Source organism: Mirounga angustirostris, unplaced genomic scaffold, assembly GCF_029215605.1.
Source record: "Mirounga angustirostris isolate CCGP_5_RB_7025 unplaced genomic scaffold, mMirAng1.0.hap1 SCAF_10, whole genome shotgun sequence".
Taxonomy (NCBI): domain Eukaryota; kingdom Metazoa; phylum Chordata; class Mammalia; order Carnivora; family Phocidae; genus Mirounga; species Mirounga angustirostris.
The window spans coordinates 111,342,782-111,363,546 of record NW_026991718.1 but is presented as its reverse complement, the minus strand read 5'-3'; the positions used below and the strand labels follow the sequence as shown (position 1 = coordinate 111,363,546).

General features: G+C 46.0%; 1 protein-coding gene across 3 annotated transcripts in view; it reads left to right on the top strand.

Annotated features, from left to right (window-relative positions):
* Nucleotides 1-15,280: 15,280 nt before the first annotated feature.
* Nucleotides 15,281-20,765, top strand: part of HCK (HCK proto-oncogene, Src family tyrosine kinase) — a 40,252-nt gene continuing 34,767 nt past the window's right edge. For 2 of the 3 annotated variants that reach the window (XM_045885553.3, XM_045885552.3), the window contains exon 1: nt 15,281-15,552. The gene's annotated coding sequence lies outside the window, so the exon portion shown is untranslated. The remainder of the gene's footprint in view (nt 15,553-20,765) is intronic. The other variant, XM_054510037.1, reaches the window with a different exon arrangement.

The window sequence follows — 20,765 nt, the reverse complement described above, 5'->3', positions numbered from 1 at the left end:
GCAGGCTTCCTGCGGAGCAGGGAGCCCGATGTGGGGCTCGATCCCAGGACCCTGGGATCATGACCTGAGCTGAAGGCAGACACTTAATGACTGAGCCACCCAGGCGCCCAGATTCTGCATTTCTAACAAGTACTCAGGTGATGTTGATGGTCCAGGGAGCGCACTTGGCAAACCACTGGCCCATTGTGTCTTCCTTTGAACAAATTTGTTCCATTGAACAAATCCTTAATTTTGATGTTTTCAATTTATTTATCTTCATTTTACAGATGAGGGAATTGGAGCTTGAGATGAAGTGAATACCCCAAGGTCACACAGTAAGCTGGGATTTGGACCCATATCTGGCCAACTCCAGAGCCCCTAGTCCTAACTTCTCGACTATCCTGTCCACCAGCTTTTGGGATGTAGTGGCCACACGCTGAGGCATTTGTCCTGAGACTCTGGGGAACCTTAATAAGTTCCTGCATAAGGGAGACACCGAGGGAGAAGCACAGCGACAGGGCCCCCGAGTCACTGGGGCAGTTCTTACCCCATAGTTCAAGGGATGGAGCAATTTCCCTCACACCCTGAGGAAGTCCCCACCCATCCCGGAACTACCCTCTTACCAAAGCCACGTAACCCCTTGGTAGCTGAGGTCCAAAGGGCCCTGTCTGGGGCAGTCCAGGCTCCGAGCATGAGAACTCTGGCCACACTTCCTACTGTAGCATCCAGAGACCCTTCCAGGATCACTTCCCATTATGGCTTCATTCCTGGCACTGCAAGAGGGGGAAAACCCCGGGTGGTGGGACAGCTGCTTCTCAAAGACCTCTAGAGGTGGTGTAAGGATGGGACTCCCCTTCCAGCTAGATCTCCTGGGGACAGTTTTGATCCATGAACAAGTGGTGACGTTAATGAAATTGTCTCCAGCTGCCCCTTCCAGTGTGGCTCCTTTCGTTTTGGGGTCCTGCAACTTCCTACTCCCTCCCAGCTTCCCCCCCAGAGACTCCTAACAGACCTTCACAGCGGCATGTTGGGGAGGAGTCCTCGAGCCACTGTCCTTTGGTCACCAAATGTTTAGAGAGCATGCACTAAGAGCATGCACTAGAGACATTGTGCTAGACAAGAGGGAGATATAGAACAATTCCTGTCCCGGGGGGGCTCACGGCTTGATGGGGGAGACAGGTCCCCACATAATTACAGCATAAAGTTCTCAATTGTGAAATCGAAGAGTGAGCAACTAGCTCTTCCTAGGGAAAACAGAAAAGGCTTTGCAGGGTGGGGGGCGGGTGACTTACAAGCAAGACTCTGAAGGATGAGCAAGACTTTGGGCAGGTAGAGGAAGGTAGATAGGAGAGCCCTCCAGGTGGGGCCATCATGAGCAAAGGACAGGGAGTTCAAAGGAGCATGGCACACCCCAAAACTGATAACCAGTTGGCTCCACTGGTACCCAGTGGTTGGGTACCACGGCCCTGGGGGTCAGAATGAGTACATTTTGGGGGCACCTGAGTGGCTCAGCCATTAAGCGTCCACCTTAGGCTCAGGTCATGATCCCAGGGTCCTGGGATCGAGCCCCGAGTAGGGCTCCCTGCTCAGTGGGAAGCCTGCCTCTTCCTCTCCTCCTGCTTGTGTTCCCTCTCTCGCTGTCTCTCTCTCTCTGTCAAATAAATAAATAAAATCTTTAAAAAAAAAAAAGAATGAGTGCGTTTTGAATCCCAATTCTATCATCTGCTAGTTGGGTGACCTTGGATAAGCTCCTAAAGGTCTCTGGTCTTGGTTTCCTCATCTATAAAATGAGGATAATAATAGCATCACCCTCATAGATCTCATAGTTTGTTGCAAGACTTCAGCAAGATCCATGTAAGAGGACATACAGTAAGTGCTCAATAAATGTGACCATAACTACTGCTGGGAACATGGGGTGTGGAGGGTGAGGAGCAGGATTATAGGAGAGAAAAGCAGAGGAATGGGCAGATTGAGAGGGCCCTCGAAGTGCAGGTAAAGGGGAGTGACCAAAAGGGCTTGCGTTTTACTGAAGGACAGGAGGGTTGACTGGACAGCTGAGGAGAGCCTGGGCCCTGGGAGCTGGGGCAGGACCTAATGATCGAGGCTGAGACCTGACTCAGATGAAGGAAAGAAGAGGAGAGAGCACGTTCAGGGAGGGGCAGGGGTAAGAGGGCTCCCTCCCCGCTCAGGAACGCTGCCTCTCACATCCTTTGATTATATTCATTCATTCATTCGTTCCTTCCTTCATTCCACAACTATTTATTTAGCACTTAAACCGTGGCCTCATGGTGTTTACATTCTAGAAAGTTTGTATTTCTATTAAGTAATGTTGCTTGGAATTTCTGGATGCAGTCTCCACCCATTCAGGCTTAAATGATCAGAAATTGGCAGCCCTATTGGTGTGTCCTCCCATTTCTTGTCTATCCTCAGACATTTCAGATGAAGGGCAAAGGGTCTTAGAGCCAGGCCAGACTGTCCAGCCCACTTCCTGTGATGGTGAGTTCACTGTCTTCTGTGAGAGCCCTTTCCATTCAGTGCAAGAGTTAACGACTGACTCCTTGCCCACCCCACCTCCCACCCCCCACCACCAGAACCCTACAGGGCACAGCTGCTCCCTTAGACCCTGGGCAGCTCTGCTGTGATGCCCAGAAAATGTCAGCACCTGCAGAAACTTCTCATTTCTGTCTAAAAGCGACTTGTTCCAAACAACCCCAAAAACCCCTGTTTTTGAAGCTTGTCGTATAGACAAAGGGATTGTGTCTTTGATATGTAAAGAGGACATTCAAATAAATAATAAACACCCACAGTGCAATAGAAAAATAGGCAAATTATTTGTACAGTCCACAGAAAAGAAAACACAAGTAACTCTGAAATGTGGCAAGTGCCAACCTCACCCATAGTAAGAGAAACACACATTAACACATCGAGAGAACATTGTTCAGTCACTGGATTGGCTAGGTTTGGAAAGTCTGGTCACTTACCATGTGAGTACAGACATTGTCACACATTGCTGGTGGAAGGGTACGTTGTTATAAATCCTACTTAACAATATTTTAAATGCATGGACCCCTTGATGCGGCAATTCCACTGCCAGGAACTTCTATGTTTACACTTACACAAGTGGAGGTGATGGATGTGCAAGGAAAATCGTTGAGATTAGAAATAAACAAATGTTCAATGAGAGGAGACTGGTTAAATAAACCGAGGCTCACACATATAATAGGATGCCATACAGCCATTAATAAAAATGAAGAAGCTTTCTATGAACTGATAGGAAATTATTTCCAAGATAAAGTAAGTAAGGGGGGAAAAGCCGGGTGCAGAGGAATGCACTTTGATTAGTGCTGTCTTTTTGTTTAAAGAGGGTGGGAAATTTCTTTGTGTATATGCACAGAATAGTTCTGGAAGGATCTATGAAATAGGTTCCAGTTGTCACATCTAAGCTGGAAGAGTGTATAGCTATATAATAAGGAGAGGAGGAAACGTTCATGCTGTGTCTTAAATGTTGTGCCACAAATATGAATTACAGAAAAGCAATTTTGTTAAAACCACTATTGTGATATTTATTGTACTCTGTAACACCATCTGTTTCCATGTCTGTCTGATCTCCCCCCCATCCGCCACTCCAACACACACACACACAAACACACACACATCGTGTGAGGAGAAGAGGGATAGTCAGTTCTGACTCATTCTTGCGTTCCCTGGAGCCCAGCATCACACCCAGCACAAAGCGAGTGCTCAGAAAATTTGAATACGTGTTCATAATGACTACCTTCTCCAAGAAGACCCCAGTTAGTCTAGCTTCATAGTATTCCTGCTCTTGTGTAGACTACTCCCACATTGAATAGGGATAGGGATGGCCTGTGTAATCATTGTGATACTTCACCTTGCTCTCCTGGATCACTCCTCCTGGGGGGGGGCCAGCCCCCCTGTCAGGAGCACACTCAGGCAAGTCTTATGGAGAGGTTCGCTTGGTGAGGAATGGGCGCTTACTGCCAATGGTCCTGTGGGTGGAGGCATCTTGGAAATGGATCTCCAGCCCCAGTCAATCCCTCAGATAATACCAGGCTGCTCTTGACTGCAGCCTCATGAAAAATCTCAAGTCAAACCACTGAGCTAAGCTGCCCCCTAATTCCTGACCCACAGAAATTGTGTGTGAGATAATAACCCTTTATAATGTTTTAAGCTGCTAAATTTTGGGTAGTTTGTTACACAATATATACCTAATGCAGTCAATAAGTCTTTATTAAGCATTTACTGAATTTCAGTTCTGTGGGGGAGTGCAAGAGAAAAAGAGATGCTTCTGCCTTCAGGGAAATAGGCCATGTGCACATTCATTCCTTCAGCTAACATTTTTTTTTTTTTTAAAGATTTTATTTTTCACCCAACGTGGGGCTCAAACTCACAACCCCAAGATCAGGAGTCACACACTCCACTGACTGAGCCAGCCAGGCACCCCTCAGCTAACATTTACTGAGCACTTACTATATACCTGGCCCTGTGTTGAATGTTGGGTGTTGAATGAATGTTGGCAATTAAAATACACTGTAGGACAGGAGGGAACTTTCTAGAATGATAGAAATGTATATCTTATGGGGTTGAAGTTACATTGATGCATATGCATTTGCAAAAACTCAGCAGATGTACACTTAATCTTATGCACTTTGTTATATGTAAATTTTACATAAAAAATACTGTAAACAGGGGCGCCTGGGTGGCTCAGTTGGTTAAACGTCAGACTCTTGATTTCCACTCAGGTCATGATGAGACCCCCCCATGGGGCTCCTCGCTGGCCGTGGAGCCTGCTTGAGACTCTCTCTCTCTCTCTCCCCCTGCCCCTCCCCGCTCTAAAAAATTCTGTAAACAAACTTTGAACTCTAGTTAATAATATGTGGGCTGAGGTAATTTACTTTGAAATGCATTTTAAAAAGATGCATTGATGATGGGGCACCTGGGTGGCTCAGTCAGTTAATTGGTTAAGTGTCTACCCTTGGCTCAGGTCATGATCTCAGTGTCCTGGAATCGAGCCCACCCACCCACCCACCTTGCTGGGCGCTCAGTGGGGAGTCTGCTGTCCCTCTGCCCCTCCCCCCACTCGTGCTCTCTTTCTCCCTCAAATAAACAAATAAAATCTATAAAGAACAAGATGAATTGATGGATAGCTACATGGACCGACTGTGATGAAGCAAGTAGAATGTCAATGGTAAGTACTGTAGGGGTTTTGTTGTAAATCCTTCAATTTTGCTGTATGTTTGGAAATTTTCATAGCAAATTGTTTGAGGAAAAGACCTTCAATAACCGCATATATCAGTCCTCTCATTTATTATTACTATTTTAATTACACAAATAAAAGCAAATACAGTCGGGCACCTGGGTGGCTCAGATGGTTGGGCATATGCCTTCGGCTCAGGTAATGATCCTGGAGTCCCGGGATTGAGTCCCGCATCAGGCTCCCTGCTCAGCAGGGAGTCTGCTTCTCCCTCTGACCCTCCCCCCTCTCATGTGCTCTCTCTCTCTCTCTCAAATAAATAAATAAAATCTTTAAAAAAAAAAAAAAGCAAACACAATCTAGGTTAAAAATGAAATTTAAAAAAAACAAAAAACCTGAGAAACAGTCCCCATCTCTTCCCCCTGATTCCAACGTTCCTGTCTTCTTCGGTAACAACTTCTGTTCTTGTCTGCTGTAAAGTTCCCACACCTTTCTCTTTGCGTTTACATATAGATATAGGTAAATACAAAACCGTGTTACATTTTAAATGAGTGTACTTTCATACTATTCTGCAAGTGTGTCTTGGGGATCTCTCCATGTCAATTTGTGCACATTGCCTCAGTTTTAAATTGCTGAGTAGGATGTGCCTTGTTCAAGATGCAAAGCTCAGAGAGAAGGTCTTGTCAAAGAGCAGACAGCATATCAGAATTGCTGGGACGGGAACCCATTCTCCTCGTTCTGGGGCCTGGGCGCACCCCGCGAGAGTGACCGCCACTGAGTGAGGGCAGGGCCGGGACCCAGGCCCTGTTATTCCGCGGAATGCTGGGGTGCGGGTGGCAGGTCTGGCTTAGCACCCCCGCCCCCTGAGGGGACCTGCCTGAGCTTGCGTGCACCCGGACCCAGGAGGAAGTCCGATGAGTGCTTCCTCTTTTCTTACCCTCCGGGGACGCTGGGGGAAGGCAGGGGGTTGTGAAACCGAACTGTCCCCCAACCCCCTTGGGGGGAGACGGGGAAACCCATCAGCTGGAGGAGGCCACGCAGCTGGGGGCAGAAAAACAACTTCTTGGGCTCCCCTCAGCACCCCCATTCCTGCCCAGTCCCGCCATACTCCTGAGTAGGAGGTCAGCTGACTCTAGGGTGGTACCTGGTGTAGGCAAGCTTCCAAGACACCCGTAGTCTACCCATTCAGCCACAGGAGAAAGCCCCAGTTCCTTATCAGCTTCTGCTGCCATTTCCAAGGCTGATTTTCCACCTGTCTGTGCCCAGGGGCTTCAGGCACCGAGGACACAGAAGTGTTTGTGGTTCATCAGTCAAGCCAGGCTGTTCCTCCCTCCAGTCTTTGTCAGGCTGTCTCTTCTGTCTGAAAAACCCTTTGCCATGATCTTCTGTTAACATCCTTTAAATGTCGACCTATCACCTCCTTCAAGAAGTCCTCCTTGATGCACCCCAGGCTGGACCAATATCCCTCCTACTTGGTCCTACAATATGCACAGCATTTTCCACTCTGTATCTGGGTTATCAGTTTAAGTTTTTATCTCCCTAATTCATTTGGATGTTGCTTGAAAACTATCTTGTTCATCTTTTTGTGCTTCCAGCCCCTGGCAGACATGCACATATTAAGCCCTTAATAAATATTAATAGAATTAATCAAAGAATGAAGGGTTTGGATCTCAGTGCTATTCCTCACTGGCTGTTTACAAACTTTGAACTTCAGTTTCTTCATCTGTAAAATGGGCACGTGAATAGTACCTTCATGGAACTTGCAAATAAGCAGGAGACAGACAATAAACACATTAACTTATTATAAATACGTACATGAAAAGTTCTCTGGAGAAAACTAAGGCAGGGTGAGGGAAGGAGCTAGAGGTGATGGAGAATGGGGAACTTTAGGAAGGGGCATCAAGGACCTGTTGGTGTTGTGAGTTTCTCAGGGGCTGGTCTTCTCAGATTTTCATTTGCCTCTCTTGGAAAATGAGGACAGCAGTGACCTGCCTGGGAGGGTATTGCTGTGAAATGAGCACTGGCTACTTTGCAAATAAAAGGGGAAATATCTGAGCCCTGAAATAATGATTGTGGCTCTCTTCCCCATCCCCCATTCTGTTTTGAATATAGGACAATCAACAGTGGTCCCAAAGAATTTGAAATATGAAATGCAAATGCCTTCTGAGATAGGAAAACATATTTTTGAAAGAGCCATCATCTGACTCAAGGTGAAGGTGAAGCCTGCGTTGTTCCCCAGCTCCTGCCCTCCCTCCAGGACTGAGCCCTGGGATGTGTCCTTTAATCCGAATTTGTCTCTCTACTCCTCAGTCTCCAGGGCACACTTACTGAGTTTGTGTACTCATTACAAGCATGGGCTCTGGAGGTACACCGGAGACTCACAGACCTGGGTTTGAATCCCAGCTCTGTCGCTAGCTGGTTGTGTGACCTTGGGCAGGTGTCTTTACCTCTCTGAGCCATCCATTTATAATCATTCCTATCTCAAAGAGATTAAATCAGATGATATAAGTGAGGGCGCAATAATAAGAGCTTTTAATGCAATAATTTAATGATCTGGTGAAGTAGGTACTCTTATCATTCCACTTTGCAGATGAGAAAGCAAAATCACAGCTAGCGAAAAGTACTCAGTCTAGCTTCAATGCCTTTGCTTCCATCATTCCTCCATCCCTGACCCATTGTCAAGTACACACCAAAAACTTTTCTTGACTTTTCCATCCTCTAAAAATCCTACCCAGCCTCAATTCTACCTCTGTCTCTGATATTCTTTTAAGATTTTTTATTTTTAAGTAATCTCTACACCCAACGTGGGACTCAAACTCACAACCCCAAGATCAAGAGTCACATGCTATGCAGACTGAGCCAGCCAGGTGCCCCTGAAGTCTCTGATTTTTAAATTGACTTTTAATTTTTGAGTAGTTAATATATTCAAGTGGTCCAAAATTCAAGAGTACAAAGGGTATACTGGGACCAGTAAGTCTCCTTCCCTGCTCTGTCACCCAGCCCATCAACACTTGTTATTATCTGTCTTTTTTATTATAATCATTCTAATGTTGTGTAGTGACATCTCATGGTGGCTTTAATTTGTATTTCCCTAATGACTAATGATAATAAGCATCTTTTAACGTGCTTGTTAGCTCTTTGTATAATTTCTTTGGAGAAATGTCTATTCAAATCTTTTGTCCACTTTTCAGTTATGTTGTCTTTTTATTGTTGAGTTGTAGTGTATATATATTTGGGATACTAGTCCCTTAGGAGATCTGTATTTGCCCCCATTCTGTGCATTGTCTTTTCATTTTCTTGATTGTCTCATTTGCTGCACAAGTTTTTAGTTTTGAGGAAATCCAGTTTATCAGTTTTTGTTTTTTTTCCTACCTGTGTCACATTTAAGAAGGCTTTGCTTAACCTAAAATCATGAAGGTTTTTATAGTTTTAGCTCAGACATTTAGGTCTATGATCCATTTTGACTTATTTTTGTGGATGGTGTGAGGTAGGGGTCCATTTCATTATTTTGCATGGGGGTATCTAGTTCTAGCACCATTTATTGAAAAGACTATTCTTCCCCCACTGAATTGTCTTGGCACTCTTGTTGGAAATCACTTGGCCATAATGTGAGGGTTTACTTCTGGACTCTCAATTCTGTTCCATTGTTACATATTTCTATATGACAGTACCACACTGTCTTGATTACTGTAACTTTATAGTAAGTTTCAGAGTCCTCCAACTTTGTTTTACTTTTTCAAGATTGCTTCGCTGTTCTGGATTCCTTGTGTTTCCATATAAATTTGGGGGTGAACTGGTGAATTTTTTTTAATAGATGGGAATTATGTTGATCAATTTGAAGACTATCATCACCTTCACAATATTAAGTCTTCCAATCTAAGAAGAAATGTCTTTTCCATGAGATATCTTTCCCATCCTATGAGATGACTTTGTTTAGGTCTTCTTCAGTTTCTTTCAAGGGTGATTTTTTAGTTTTTAAATTATCTTGCACTATTTTTGTTAAAATTATTCCCAAACCTTTTTTTTTTTAAGATTTTTATTTATTTGCGAGAGAGAGAATGAGAGACAGAGAGCATGAGAGGGAGGAGGGTCAGAGGGAGAAGCAGACTCCCTGCTGAGCAGGGAGCCCGATGTGGGACTCGATCCTGGGACTCCAGGATCATGACCTGAGCCGAAGGCAGTTGCTCAACCAACTGAGCCGCCCAGGCGCCCTATTCCCAAACATTTTATTCTTTTTGGTGATATTGTAAATGAAATTGTTTTCTTAACCTTATTTTCAGATTGTTCATTGCTAGTGTTAGTTCTGATTTTTAAATTGACTTTTAATTTTTGAGTAGTTAATATATTCAAGTGGTCCAAAATTCAAGAGTACAAAGGGTATACTGGGACCAGTAAGTCTCCTCCCCTGCTCTGTCACCCAGCCCATCAACACTTGTTATTATCTGTCTAACTAAAACAATTAGTTTTGGGGCACCTGGGTGGCTCAGTCAGTTGAGCGTCTGACTCTTGATTTCAGATCAAGAGATCAAGGGTCGTGAGATCAAGCCCCATGTTGGGCTCTGTGCTGGGTGTGGAGCCTGCTTAGGATTCTCTCTCCCTCTCTCCCCTTGCCCCCCACCCAAATACATAAATAAATAAATGAAATACAATTAGTTTTTATACATCCTCATTCTTTTTGACAACAGCTTGGTACTCCATTATTGTATTATCATTTATTTTCCCAGTCCCCAAATGATGGACATCTAGATTATTTCCAACCCTTTCCTAGTAAAAGTGGTGCTGTATTGACTTCCCTTGTGCATACTCATAAAGTCTCAGGTATTCTGATCTTTTTTCTCTCTGAGCTCTTACAACTGTCAGTTGCCACCACCCTGGCCCATGCCACCATCATATTATCCTTGGATGACTGCCTCAGCCTGCTCATTGGGTTCCCTGCTTTCCTCATGCCCCTCCAATCCATTCTCCACCCAGCAGCCAGACAGATCCCATTAAAACACAAGCCAGTGTGGCTTACTCCTCTGCTCAAAACCTTCCAATGGCTCCCATCTTGTGTCAATTAAAGTTTTATATCAACACCAAGACTTCTTGGCCTCACATTCTGATTTCACTATCTTTCCAACGTCATTTCCATCACTCTCCTCTGCACCCACTCTGATCCAGCTACATGGCCTCCTTTATTCCTTAAACACACCAAGTGCGATTGCACCTCAGGACTTTTGCCGTTATTGTTCCTTCTGTTTGGAACACGCTTCCCCCAGATTATCACATGGCTCACTCCCCCAGTTCAGCAGGTCTCTGCTACATGCTACCTCCTCAGAGAGGTCTACCCTGGCCACTCTGTCTCAAGTCACATCCCACCCTCTTGCTCTGATTTATTTTTCTTGTAATCCTATCACCCTTGCACATAAGATGTCAATTGATTTTCATGATGATTCACTGAGATAAATACTATTGTCATTTCCACTCGATAGATGAGGAAACTGAGACTCAGAAAAGTGATTTGATTTGTTCAAGGTCATTCAGTTCATAAATGGCAGTGCCAGGATTTGAACTCTAGATTGATGCCAAAGATGCAGCATTTAGCACTACTTCTTGTGGTCAGCTATATTCCCCATGACAATGAATGAATGAATGAATGAATGAATGAATGAATGAATGAATGAATCGATAAAATGTTTGCCACCCCAAGTACTGGTAAGGCAGTGTTTTAGGATAAATTTGTAATATAAATGTTCTTTGATGCTAATATGAGTTAGACGGGAAATATTTTTTTTTAATTAAAAAGAATGACAATACCAAATAGGCAAGGATGTGGAGAAACTGGAAACCATACATTGCTGGTCGGAATGCAAAATGGTATAATTGCTTTGAAAACCAATGTAGCAGTGGATTATCAGGTTAAAATATACACTTACCATGCTCGCTTCGGCAGCACATATACTAAAATATACACTTACCACTTGACCCAGCAACTCCAGTCCTAAGTATTTACTCAAGAGAAATAAAGCATGTCCATACAAAGGCTTGTACATGAAGGTTCATAGCAGCTTTATTCATGTAACCAAAACCTGAAAACAACGCAAATGTCCATCAAGTAAATGGATAAACAAATAGGGATACATCTATACTGTGGAATACTACTCAGCAGTGAAAAGGAACAAAATACTGCAAAATGTAACAACATGGAAAATCTCAAAAGTAATATGGAAGTAAAAGAAGACAGACATAAAAGAAACATATGGTATGATTGCATTTATTTAAAATTCTAGAAAAGACAAAGCTAATCTACAATAGACAAAAAGCCAAAAACAGGCAATGAAGCGGGGGAGAAGTTGACTGCAATAGGGTAAAAGGGAACTCTTTGGAGTGGTAGAAATGTTCTATATCTTGATTAGGGTAGTGGTTACACAAGTGTATACCTTTACCAAAATTCATCTAGCTGAGTATTTTAATGGTGCATTTTATGTATAAAACTATGCCATAGTAAAGTTGATAGGAGCTTTGGAAACATGCACAGATTTTTACTGCAGCATTACTTCAATAGCAAAAAGAGGGGTAGGTAGAATTGGCTGTTAACAGGACAGTGTTTCAGCTGTCTGTGGTCCTTTGCCATCAGAATGACAAACTTATGGAAGAAGGTGTAGCTGATGCTAATGATGACCCTCTTGTGTCCTCAGAACATGTATCTCTCTTCCTGGAGGCTCTCTCTCTGGTGGCTGGAGTATGCATGGGGCAGGCCAGAGTGCTGAAGGATTAATACCCCCCAGGAGCATCCCTCATCCAATGTCTGCCAGGAGTTGGTACATAAATGCCTCAGCGCCCTCATCTTCCAGGAAAGGTAATTATGGAGTGGGAATACTAGTGTCTCCAGAATTCCCTCTCCAGCAGGAGTGAGTTCCAGGAGCCCACAGTTGTAATTGGTTGCAATGCTCTCTTAATTGGCTTTCTTCCCTCTCCTATCTTATCCACCTACACCCCTACCAGTGTTTTCTGCATCTTCCAAATAACCTACTTTCAGGGGCGCCTGGGTGGCTCAGTTGTTAAGCGTCTGCCTTTGGCTCAGGTCATGATCCCAGGGTCCTGGGATTGAGCCCCGCATCGGGCTCCCTGCTCAGCGGGGAGCCTGCTTCTCCCTTTCCCACTCCCCCTGCTTGTGTTCCCTCTCTCACTGTGTCTTTCTCTGTCAAAATAAATAAATAAAATCTTTAAAAAAAAAATAACCTACTTTCACTTGAATCCATGTCTAGGGTCTACTTCTGGGGAACTCAAATTAAGGCTAATGGATGAGGGGCACCTGGGTGACTCAGTTGGTTGAGCATCTGCCTTTGGTCAAGTCATGATCCCAGGGTCCTGGGATTGAGCCCCTGTGTCGGGCTTCCTGCTCAGCGGGGAGTCTTCTTCTCTCCTTCTGCCCCTCCCCTGCTCTTGCTATCTTTCTCTCTCTCTCAAATAAATAAATGAAATCTTTTTTTTTTTTTTTAAAGACTGATGGATGATACCAAGAGTCAGTCAAGATGTGGGGCAATGAGGGGAGGGGGTTGGGGGGGATGTGGTAACTGGGTGATGGACATTAAGGAGGGCATGTGATGTAATGAGCACTGGGTGTTCTATAAGACTGTTTGAATTAATTTAAATAAAAAAAGATGTGGGGAAATGTTAGGAGAAGAATTTTGGCAGCAGCCATCTGCAAGCATCCATCATTCTTGGCAAAGCAAATCTTTACAAAATTCTTACACCAGTCCATCAGGGACATGGTAGCCCAAAGCTGTGTGCCATCTAGGTGTCCATGACTAGGGGGATGGACAAATAAACTGTGGAGATGTAGACAATGACCTTTAGCAACATGGCTAAATGTTAATAACAGTGTTGGAATTGGAGGGGAAAGCACAAAATTAAGTACTATTAAAGTAAACTAAACACAGAATTAAAATTATTTTTAAAGGGGCACCTGGGTGGCTCAGTCAGTTGAGCGTCCAACCCTTGGTTTCAGGTCAGGTCATGATCTCAGGGTCCTGGGATGGAGCTCCACATCGGGGTCCGCGTTCAGCGTGGAGTGCGCTTAAGACTTTCCCTCTCCCTCTGCCCTTCCCCACCTAAAATCAATCAATAAATCTTTTAAAAATTTATTTTTAAAATCACATATGTGTATTTGAGCACAGATAGCAAACACATTAGAGCAGGGTCATTATCTTTTAATTCATGGTTCTGCCCGCCCCCCCCCACACACATTTAATTATGTTTGGAGACATTTTTGGTTGTCGCAAGTGGAGAAGGAGGTTGCTACTGGCATTTGGTAGGTGGAGTCCAGGAATGCTGTTCATCATCCTACCTTGCCCAGGACAAGCCCCCTACAACGAAGAATTATGCAGCTCACATGTCAATAGTACTGAAGTTGAGAAGCCCTGTGTAGCCCTGCACTCAGCAGAGTATCGCTGAATTAATGAATGAATGAATGGATGAGTGAATGAAGAGATGATGGTAGCCTGAAGTGGCTGGTAGCAGTGGGAATACAGAAAGGCTGTAAGATTCGTACACATCTTGGAAGTGTACTTGGCAGAATTTAGTGCGACAATACCTCTCTTTTTCCAGGAGCCGATGTGCTCTGTCCTTGCCTGGTCCTGGGCACATCTCATTCATGTGGGACCCTCCAGCCGGGCATCCCGCCTTCTCAATTTTCAAAGTCATCCGAGCTGCCGAAACCGGCCAAGAATGAGCCAGGGCGGTGCCTGCGGGTGAGAAACTTTGCATGCCCTTTGAATAGAGCGGGGCCTGTGGAGTGGAACCCACAGACCACAGAAGGACCCGGAAGGCTTGGGACACGGTGTGGGGGAGGGGCCTGGGCTTGTAGGAGTGGATTGAAATGGTAGGGAAAACCCGATTAGAATGCTAAGGGCGGGGGGGGGGGGGGCGGGAGAGGGGCGATTAGAATCCTGTGAGAGTGCCGAGGATAGGGGTTAGGATCCTTGGGGGCTGAGTTGGAATCTTCTGATGAGGGGTTAAAATCCTTGAGGGTAGGGTTGGAATTTTTGGATGGATCGGATTGGAATCCTGAGGGGTGTTCCTTTGGGAACAAGATTGGGATTATCCAGGAGCAGGATTAGATTCCCTGGGGTTAGGGTTATGAATCTGGAGGGCTGGGTCAGAATCCTTTGAAGAGGAGGGTTAGGCTCCTTTGGTTGGCTGGATTAGAATCCTTGGGGGCAGGATTAGAAAACTCCGGTTGGGTGAGGCTAAAAAATCCTTCAAATGTGAGATTCAAAATCCTTTTGGGGGCAGAATTAGGATTTTGGGGAGAGATGGTGTTGCAGTTCTTGTGAGGACGGGTTTAATCCCTTTGGGGACCGCATTAGGGTTTGGGGAGGCGGGATTATAATGCATTAGGACAGGTGTAAGGTATTTGGAGGACGGGGTGGGGTTAGAATCTTTGGGGGACGGATTAAAATTCTTAGGGGCGGGTTTATTATCCTTCTGGGCGGGGTTAGGATTCTTAGGGGCAGAGTTAGAAGCCTCGGATGGGCTGTGTTTAAAAAAAAAATCCTTGGGGACGCCTGGATGGCTCAGTCGGTTTAGCGTCTGCCTTCTGCTCAGGTCATGGTCCCAGGGTCCTGGCACCGAGTCCCTCACCGGGATCCCTGCTCAACAGGAAATCTGCTTCTTCCTCTGCCTCTGCTCCTGCTCTCATTCTCTCTCTCGCTCTCTCTCAAATAAACAAATATAATCTTTATTTAAAAAAGTACTTGGGCGGTGAGGGGCGCCTGGGTGGCTCAGTCGTTGGGCGTCTGCCTTCGGCTCAGGTCCTGATCCCAGGGTCCTGGGATCGAGCCCGCATCCGGCTCCCTGCGCCGCAGGAAGCCTGCTTCTCCCTCTCCCACTCCCCCTGCTGTGTTCCCTCTCTCACCGTCCCTCTCTCTATCAAATAAATAAATAAAATCTTAAAAAAAAAAAAAAGTCCTTGGGAGGTGGGATTAGGGTCTGGGAAGTGGGGTGTGGGATTAGAGTCCCGGCGGTGGGGTTAGACTCTTCAGGGGCGGGGTTAGGCTGCATGAGGGTGGGGTTAGAATCGCTCAGGGCGCGGCTAAGGAACCCAGATGGCCTGTGGGTGCCACCGCGTCCCTGGCAGCCGGGACGCACCACCGAGGCCTAGAGGCCAGCGGGAGGGGACGCGGGCGGTTCAGCGTCAGGGGAGCCGGAGAAGCCGCGCGGCGCCCGGGCCCCTCAGAGCAGGGCTCTTGCCTCTTCTCGAAAGTCAGCCCGTCTCCCTTCGGGCACGGGCGCCCCGGGACCCCGGGGGCTGCTGAGCTGGGGGGGCGCTCGAGCTGCGAGGATCCGGGCTGCCCGCAGGACGAGGAGCGGGCGCCCAGGTGAGTGGCGCGGACCCGGCCGCCGAGCGCCGCCTGAGGGTCTTCGCTGCGGGGGGAGCCCGGGGTGGTGGGCAGGGCCGGCTGGGGTGCGGCGGGAAGGGGCGGGCGGGCAGGGGATGAGGGGCGGGCGGAGGGGATGGCCCGGCTGCGAACCTGGAGCAGCTCTGGGGAGGGGAGCTCTGGCCACCGAGTGACTTCCATCCAGCCTCCACTTCTCGGAGCCGTCCAGGTTCCCTTTCTGCAAAGGAAAAGAAAAACGAGAAGGAAGGGATGGGGCTTCACGGAGACCGGGAGGGGAAGGCCCTTACGGTTCCTGGTGGGGGTGGGTGACGGGTCACGGCGGGTTGGCAGCGGGTTGGCAGCCGTCGTGGGGAAGGGGACAGATGGCCGTAGGCGTGACGTGCGAACCACGCCCGGGCTGGGCTGCCGCTGGGCCGGCTCGCCGCGCTCCGGCCTCCTCCCGCGCTAGGCGCTGGTCCCCAGCAGTTGTGGGTCACAACTCAAAACCTCCCGGACAGACCGACCACAGGGTGTCTGCCCCGTCACTTTCCTCTTCGTCAGACCTTGGGCCAAGTCGCTCTCTCGCGCCCAGTTCCAGTTTCCTCCTCTGTCAGATGGGGCTATTATTCTTTCTCCAAGGCTATAATGAGCTAGAGTCCATGGGGGTCATGCAAGGGGAAGTGGGATTCTGGGAGCAACCTGCCTGTTGACCTTGAGCAAGGGATTTGGCCTTCCTGTGCCTCCGTGTTTACACCTATAGGTTGGGGTTATTAATAATAATGACTCCCTCACAGGGTCGTCTTGAAGGTTAGGTTGTTATTGATGGAAAGCTCTTAGAGCACAACATGACAGGTATACATGTTAATACACGTGAACTATTGTCATAGCTAACACAGTCTAGCCCAGTGCTTCTCAAACTTTGGCAGTATACCAGAATCACCTGGAAGGCTTGTTAAAACACAGATTTCTGGGCCCTGACCCCAGAGTTCCTGGTTCAGTAGGTCCGCCTGGGACTCCGAGAATTTACATTCCCACGTGATGCTGTCGCTGCTGGTCCAGGGACCACACTTTGAGAACCACTGCTGTAGACTTTGGCCAGCACAGAGAAAGGCTTCAATAGATATTGGTTCCTTTATCCCATGGCTTTCTCTTCACTATCCATTTTGGGGGGGGGGGGAATGTTAAAATAAAGAAAAGTGAAGGGAATAATATACTAACTATCCCATGAACCCTCCACCCAGTATTAAATGTTAGCATTTTGTTACGTTTGCTTCTGATTTTTTTTTAAATAAAATTATTAAAAGTGACAGATAAAATTGAAGCCTCTCCACCTTGTCTCTCTCTCAGTCCTGCTTTTCTCCCTCCCCAGAGGCAACCATTGTCATGAAATATAGTCTTTTCTAGTCTGTGCCTTTAGGAATTTATTACATAGATATGGATGCATAAATAATACATAGAATTGTTTTTCTGTGTTTTAAAGATCTCCAAAAATGCTACCCAGCTGTGAGATTCTTCTGCAATGTCATTTTTCTTTTCCTTGCCTGATCATTAAGTTGTCAGGGTCTAGCCAGGATGAGAAACAGAGGCATAAATAGTTCATTCCTTCTCAGTGGAGTGTCCCAGCAGGTGACCACCCTACCTTATTTCTCATTTCCCTGTTGCTGGACATTCAGGTGTGGAACAAGGTATTTATGACAACAAACTATTCTGCTGGGACCATCCTGGATGTATGGCCCTGATGGGGGTGGGAGGGTGCAGGTGTTTCTTGGGAAAACCCCAAGAGGCTGGATGGGTCTCCAGAGGGGGCATCTGTGGCCCTCTCTCATTGTGTGGGAGGAGGACTGAGGCCTGGAAGGGTCACCCAGGGAGTCTGGGTCAGAGAGGACAGAGTGTCTGGGTCTGCTGACCTCTCAGGGTCGCTGTCCCCGGTTTCCTGTTCTCCACTGCTGGAGAGGAAAGATCTTCATCTGCCTGACACTTGGTAGAAACTCAAGCAATGGAAGCATGACTCCTTTAAAAAAAGCTTTTTGGATAACAAATATTTTAGTTTATTTTTGTATAGTCTTCTTTTCTGTGCACTTTTTATTTAACATAATCAGTAAAGTGCTGGGTATACAATTTTCATCCTACTTCTTTGCTTAGCACTACATTGTAAACATTTGCCCATGTCATTAAAATATCCTAGGATTTTTTTAAATTGGCGTTTTATTTTTTTTAAAGATTTTTATTTATTTATTTGACAGAGAGAGAGATAGCAAGAGCAGGAACACAAGCAGGGGGAGTGGGAGAGGGAGAAGCAGGCTTCCTGCCGAGCAGGGAGCCTGATGTGGGACTAGATCCCAGGACCCTGGGATAATGACCTGAGCCGAAGGCAGACGCTTAACAACTGAGCCACCCAGGCGCCCTGGCGTTTTATTTTTTAAGTTTATTTATTTATTTAAGTAATCTTTACACCCAACATAGAGCTCGAACTCATGACTCCAAGATCAAGAGCCACATGCTCCTCCAACCAAGTCAGCCAGAGGCCCCAAAATATCCTTGGATTTTTTTTTTGTTTTTTATTTTATTCTTATTTTTTTAAGATTTATTTATTTGAGAGAGAGAGCAAGCAAGCACACAGAAGGAGAGGGAGAAGCAGGCTCCCCACTGAGCAGGGAGCCGATGTGGGGCTCGATCCCAGGACCCTGAGATCATGACCAGAGCCGAAGGCAGACGCCTAACCGACTGAGCCTCCCAGGCGCCCCCCTTGGATTTTTTAATGACCACATATTATTCCACTGTTTGGGTACACTATAATTTGTTTAACCATCCTAGGAAAGCACTTTTATGTAGTTTACAATTTGTAAATTCTTTGGAGTCAAAAGTCACATAGCATGATGAACTTAACCATTTTAAAACTAACAATTCGGTAGCATTTGGTACATTCACAGTGTTGTGCAACCACCACTTCTGTATGGTCCCCAAATATTTTCATCTCCCCAAAAGGAAGCACTGAACCCATTAAAGCAGTCACTCCCCTTCCTCCCTCCCCCCAGCCCATGGCAACCCCCAGCCTGCTTTTTGTATCTTTGGATTCATTTACTCTGGCTTCTTCCACATAAGATAATGTTTGCAAGGTTCACCCAAGTTGTAGTATGTATTGGTATTTCACTTCTTTTTATGGCTGAATAATATTTCATTGTGTGTATATACTGCAATTTGCTTATGTATTCATCTGTAGGTGGAAATTTGGGTTGTTTCCACCTTCTGACTCTTGTGAATAGTGCCGCTGTGAGCATGTGCCTACAGGTATTTGTTTGAGCACCTGTTTTCAATTTCTTGGGTTTATACCTAGGAGTGGAATCACTGGGTCATATGGTAATTCCATGTTTAACTTTTTGAAAATTTGCCAGATTGTTTTGCACCATTTTACATTCCCATCAGCCATGTAGAAGGGTTCCAATTTCTCCACCTCCTTGCCAACACTTGCTGTTTTCCTTTTTTAAAAATTCCTATTATTATAGCCATCCTAGTGGATGTGGGAAGCATGGATCTTTTTTTTTTTTTTTAAAGATTTTATTTATTTATTCGTGAGAGACAGAGACAGAGAGAGAGAGGCAGAGGGAGAAGCAGGCTCCCAAGGAGCAGGAAGCCCGATGCGGAACTCGATCCCAGGACCCTGAGATCATGACCTGAGCCGAAGGCAGACGCTTAACCATCTGAGCCACCCAGGCGCCCGGGAAGCATGGATCTTAATCTCACCCCAACCAGGCTGCTCCCTGGGGGCCCTGACTCCTGAGGGTGAGGAGAAAATTGTCTGCATTCAAGGGACCAGCCAGGTCTTGCACTTTAAACTCTTCCTGGAAAGTAAGGGTAAAGACATGTTGGTCTCCTAAACCACTGTATCACTAACACATAGTAGGTGCCTGGCACATAGTAGGACCTCAGAAACTTTGAATGTAGGAATGTTGAACAACCTCTCCCCTTCCTTGCCTGAGATACTTCAGCACATAGGTGTGTTTCAGTTGGCCCCATGTAGTGATTTTTTTTTTTTTAATGAGAGAGAGAGAGAGAGCACATGAGAGGGGGAGGGTCAGAGGGAGAAGCAGACTCCCTGCTGAGCAGGAAGCCCGATGCAGGACTTGATCCCAGGACTCCAGGATCATGACCTGAGCCGAAGGCAGTCACTTAACCAACTGAGCCACCCAGGTGCCCGTGATTCTTTTTAATTAGTTGCCAAGTTTTAATGTCAAGAGAATTCACACAAATCTGGATTTCTGTCTTCTGAAAAACTATGAAAGTTGGTAATCGTGGGCCTAGAGACTCTGTCTCCCATGCCCCTCTGCTATTCACTCATGGCAGGTGAAGTTTTTTTGTTTTTTTTTTATTCTTATGTTAATCCCCATACATTACATCATTAGTTTTAGATGTAGTGTTCCATGACTCATTGTTTGTGCATAACACCCAGTGCTCCATGCAGAATGTGCCCTCCTCAATACCCACCACCAGGCTAACCCATCCTCCCACCCCCCTCCCCTCTAGAACCCTCAGTTTGTTTTTCAGAGTCCATCGTCTCTCATGGTTCGTCTACCCCTCCGATTTCCCCCCCTTCATTCTTCCCCTCCTGCTACCTTCTTCTTCTTCTTCTTCTTTTTTTTTTTCTTAACATATATTGCATTATTTGTTTCAGAGGTACAGATCTGAGATTCAACAGTCTTGCACAATTCACAGTACTTACCAGAGCACATAACCTCCCCAGTGTCTATCACCCAGTCACCCCATCCCTCCCACCCCACCCCCCACTCCAGCAACCCTCAGTTTGTTTCCTGCGATTAAGAATTCCTCATATCAGTGAGGTCATATGATACATGTCTTTCTCTGTTTGACTTATTTCGCTCAACATAATACCCTCCAGTTCCATCCACATCGTTGCAAATGGCAAGATCTCATTCCTTTTGATGGCTGCATAATATTCCATTGGATATATATACCACATCTTCTTTATCCATTCATCTGTTGATGGACATCTTGGCTCTTTCCACAGTTTGGCTATTGTGGACATTGCTGCTATAAACATCGGGGTGCACGTACCCTTTCAGATCCCTACTTTTGTATCTTTGGGGTAAATGCCCAGTAGTGCAATTGCTGGATCATATGGTAGCTCTATTTTCAAATTTTTGAGGAACCTCCATACTGTTTTCCAGAGTGGCTGCACCAGCTTGCATTCCCACCAA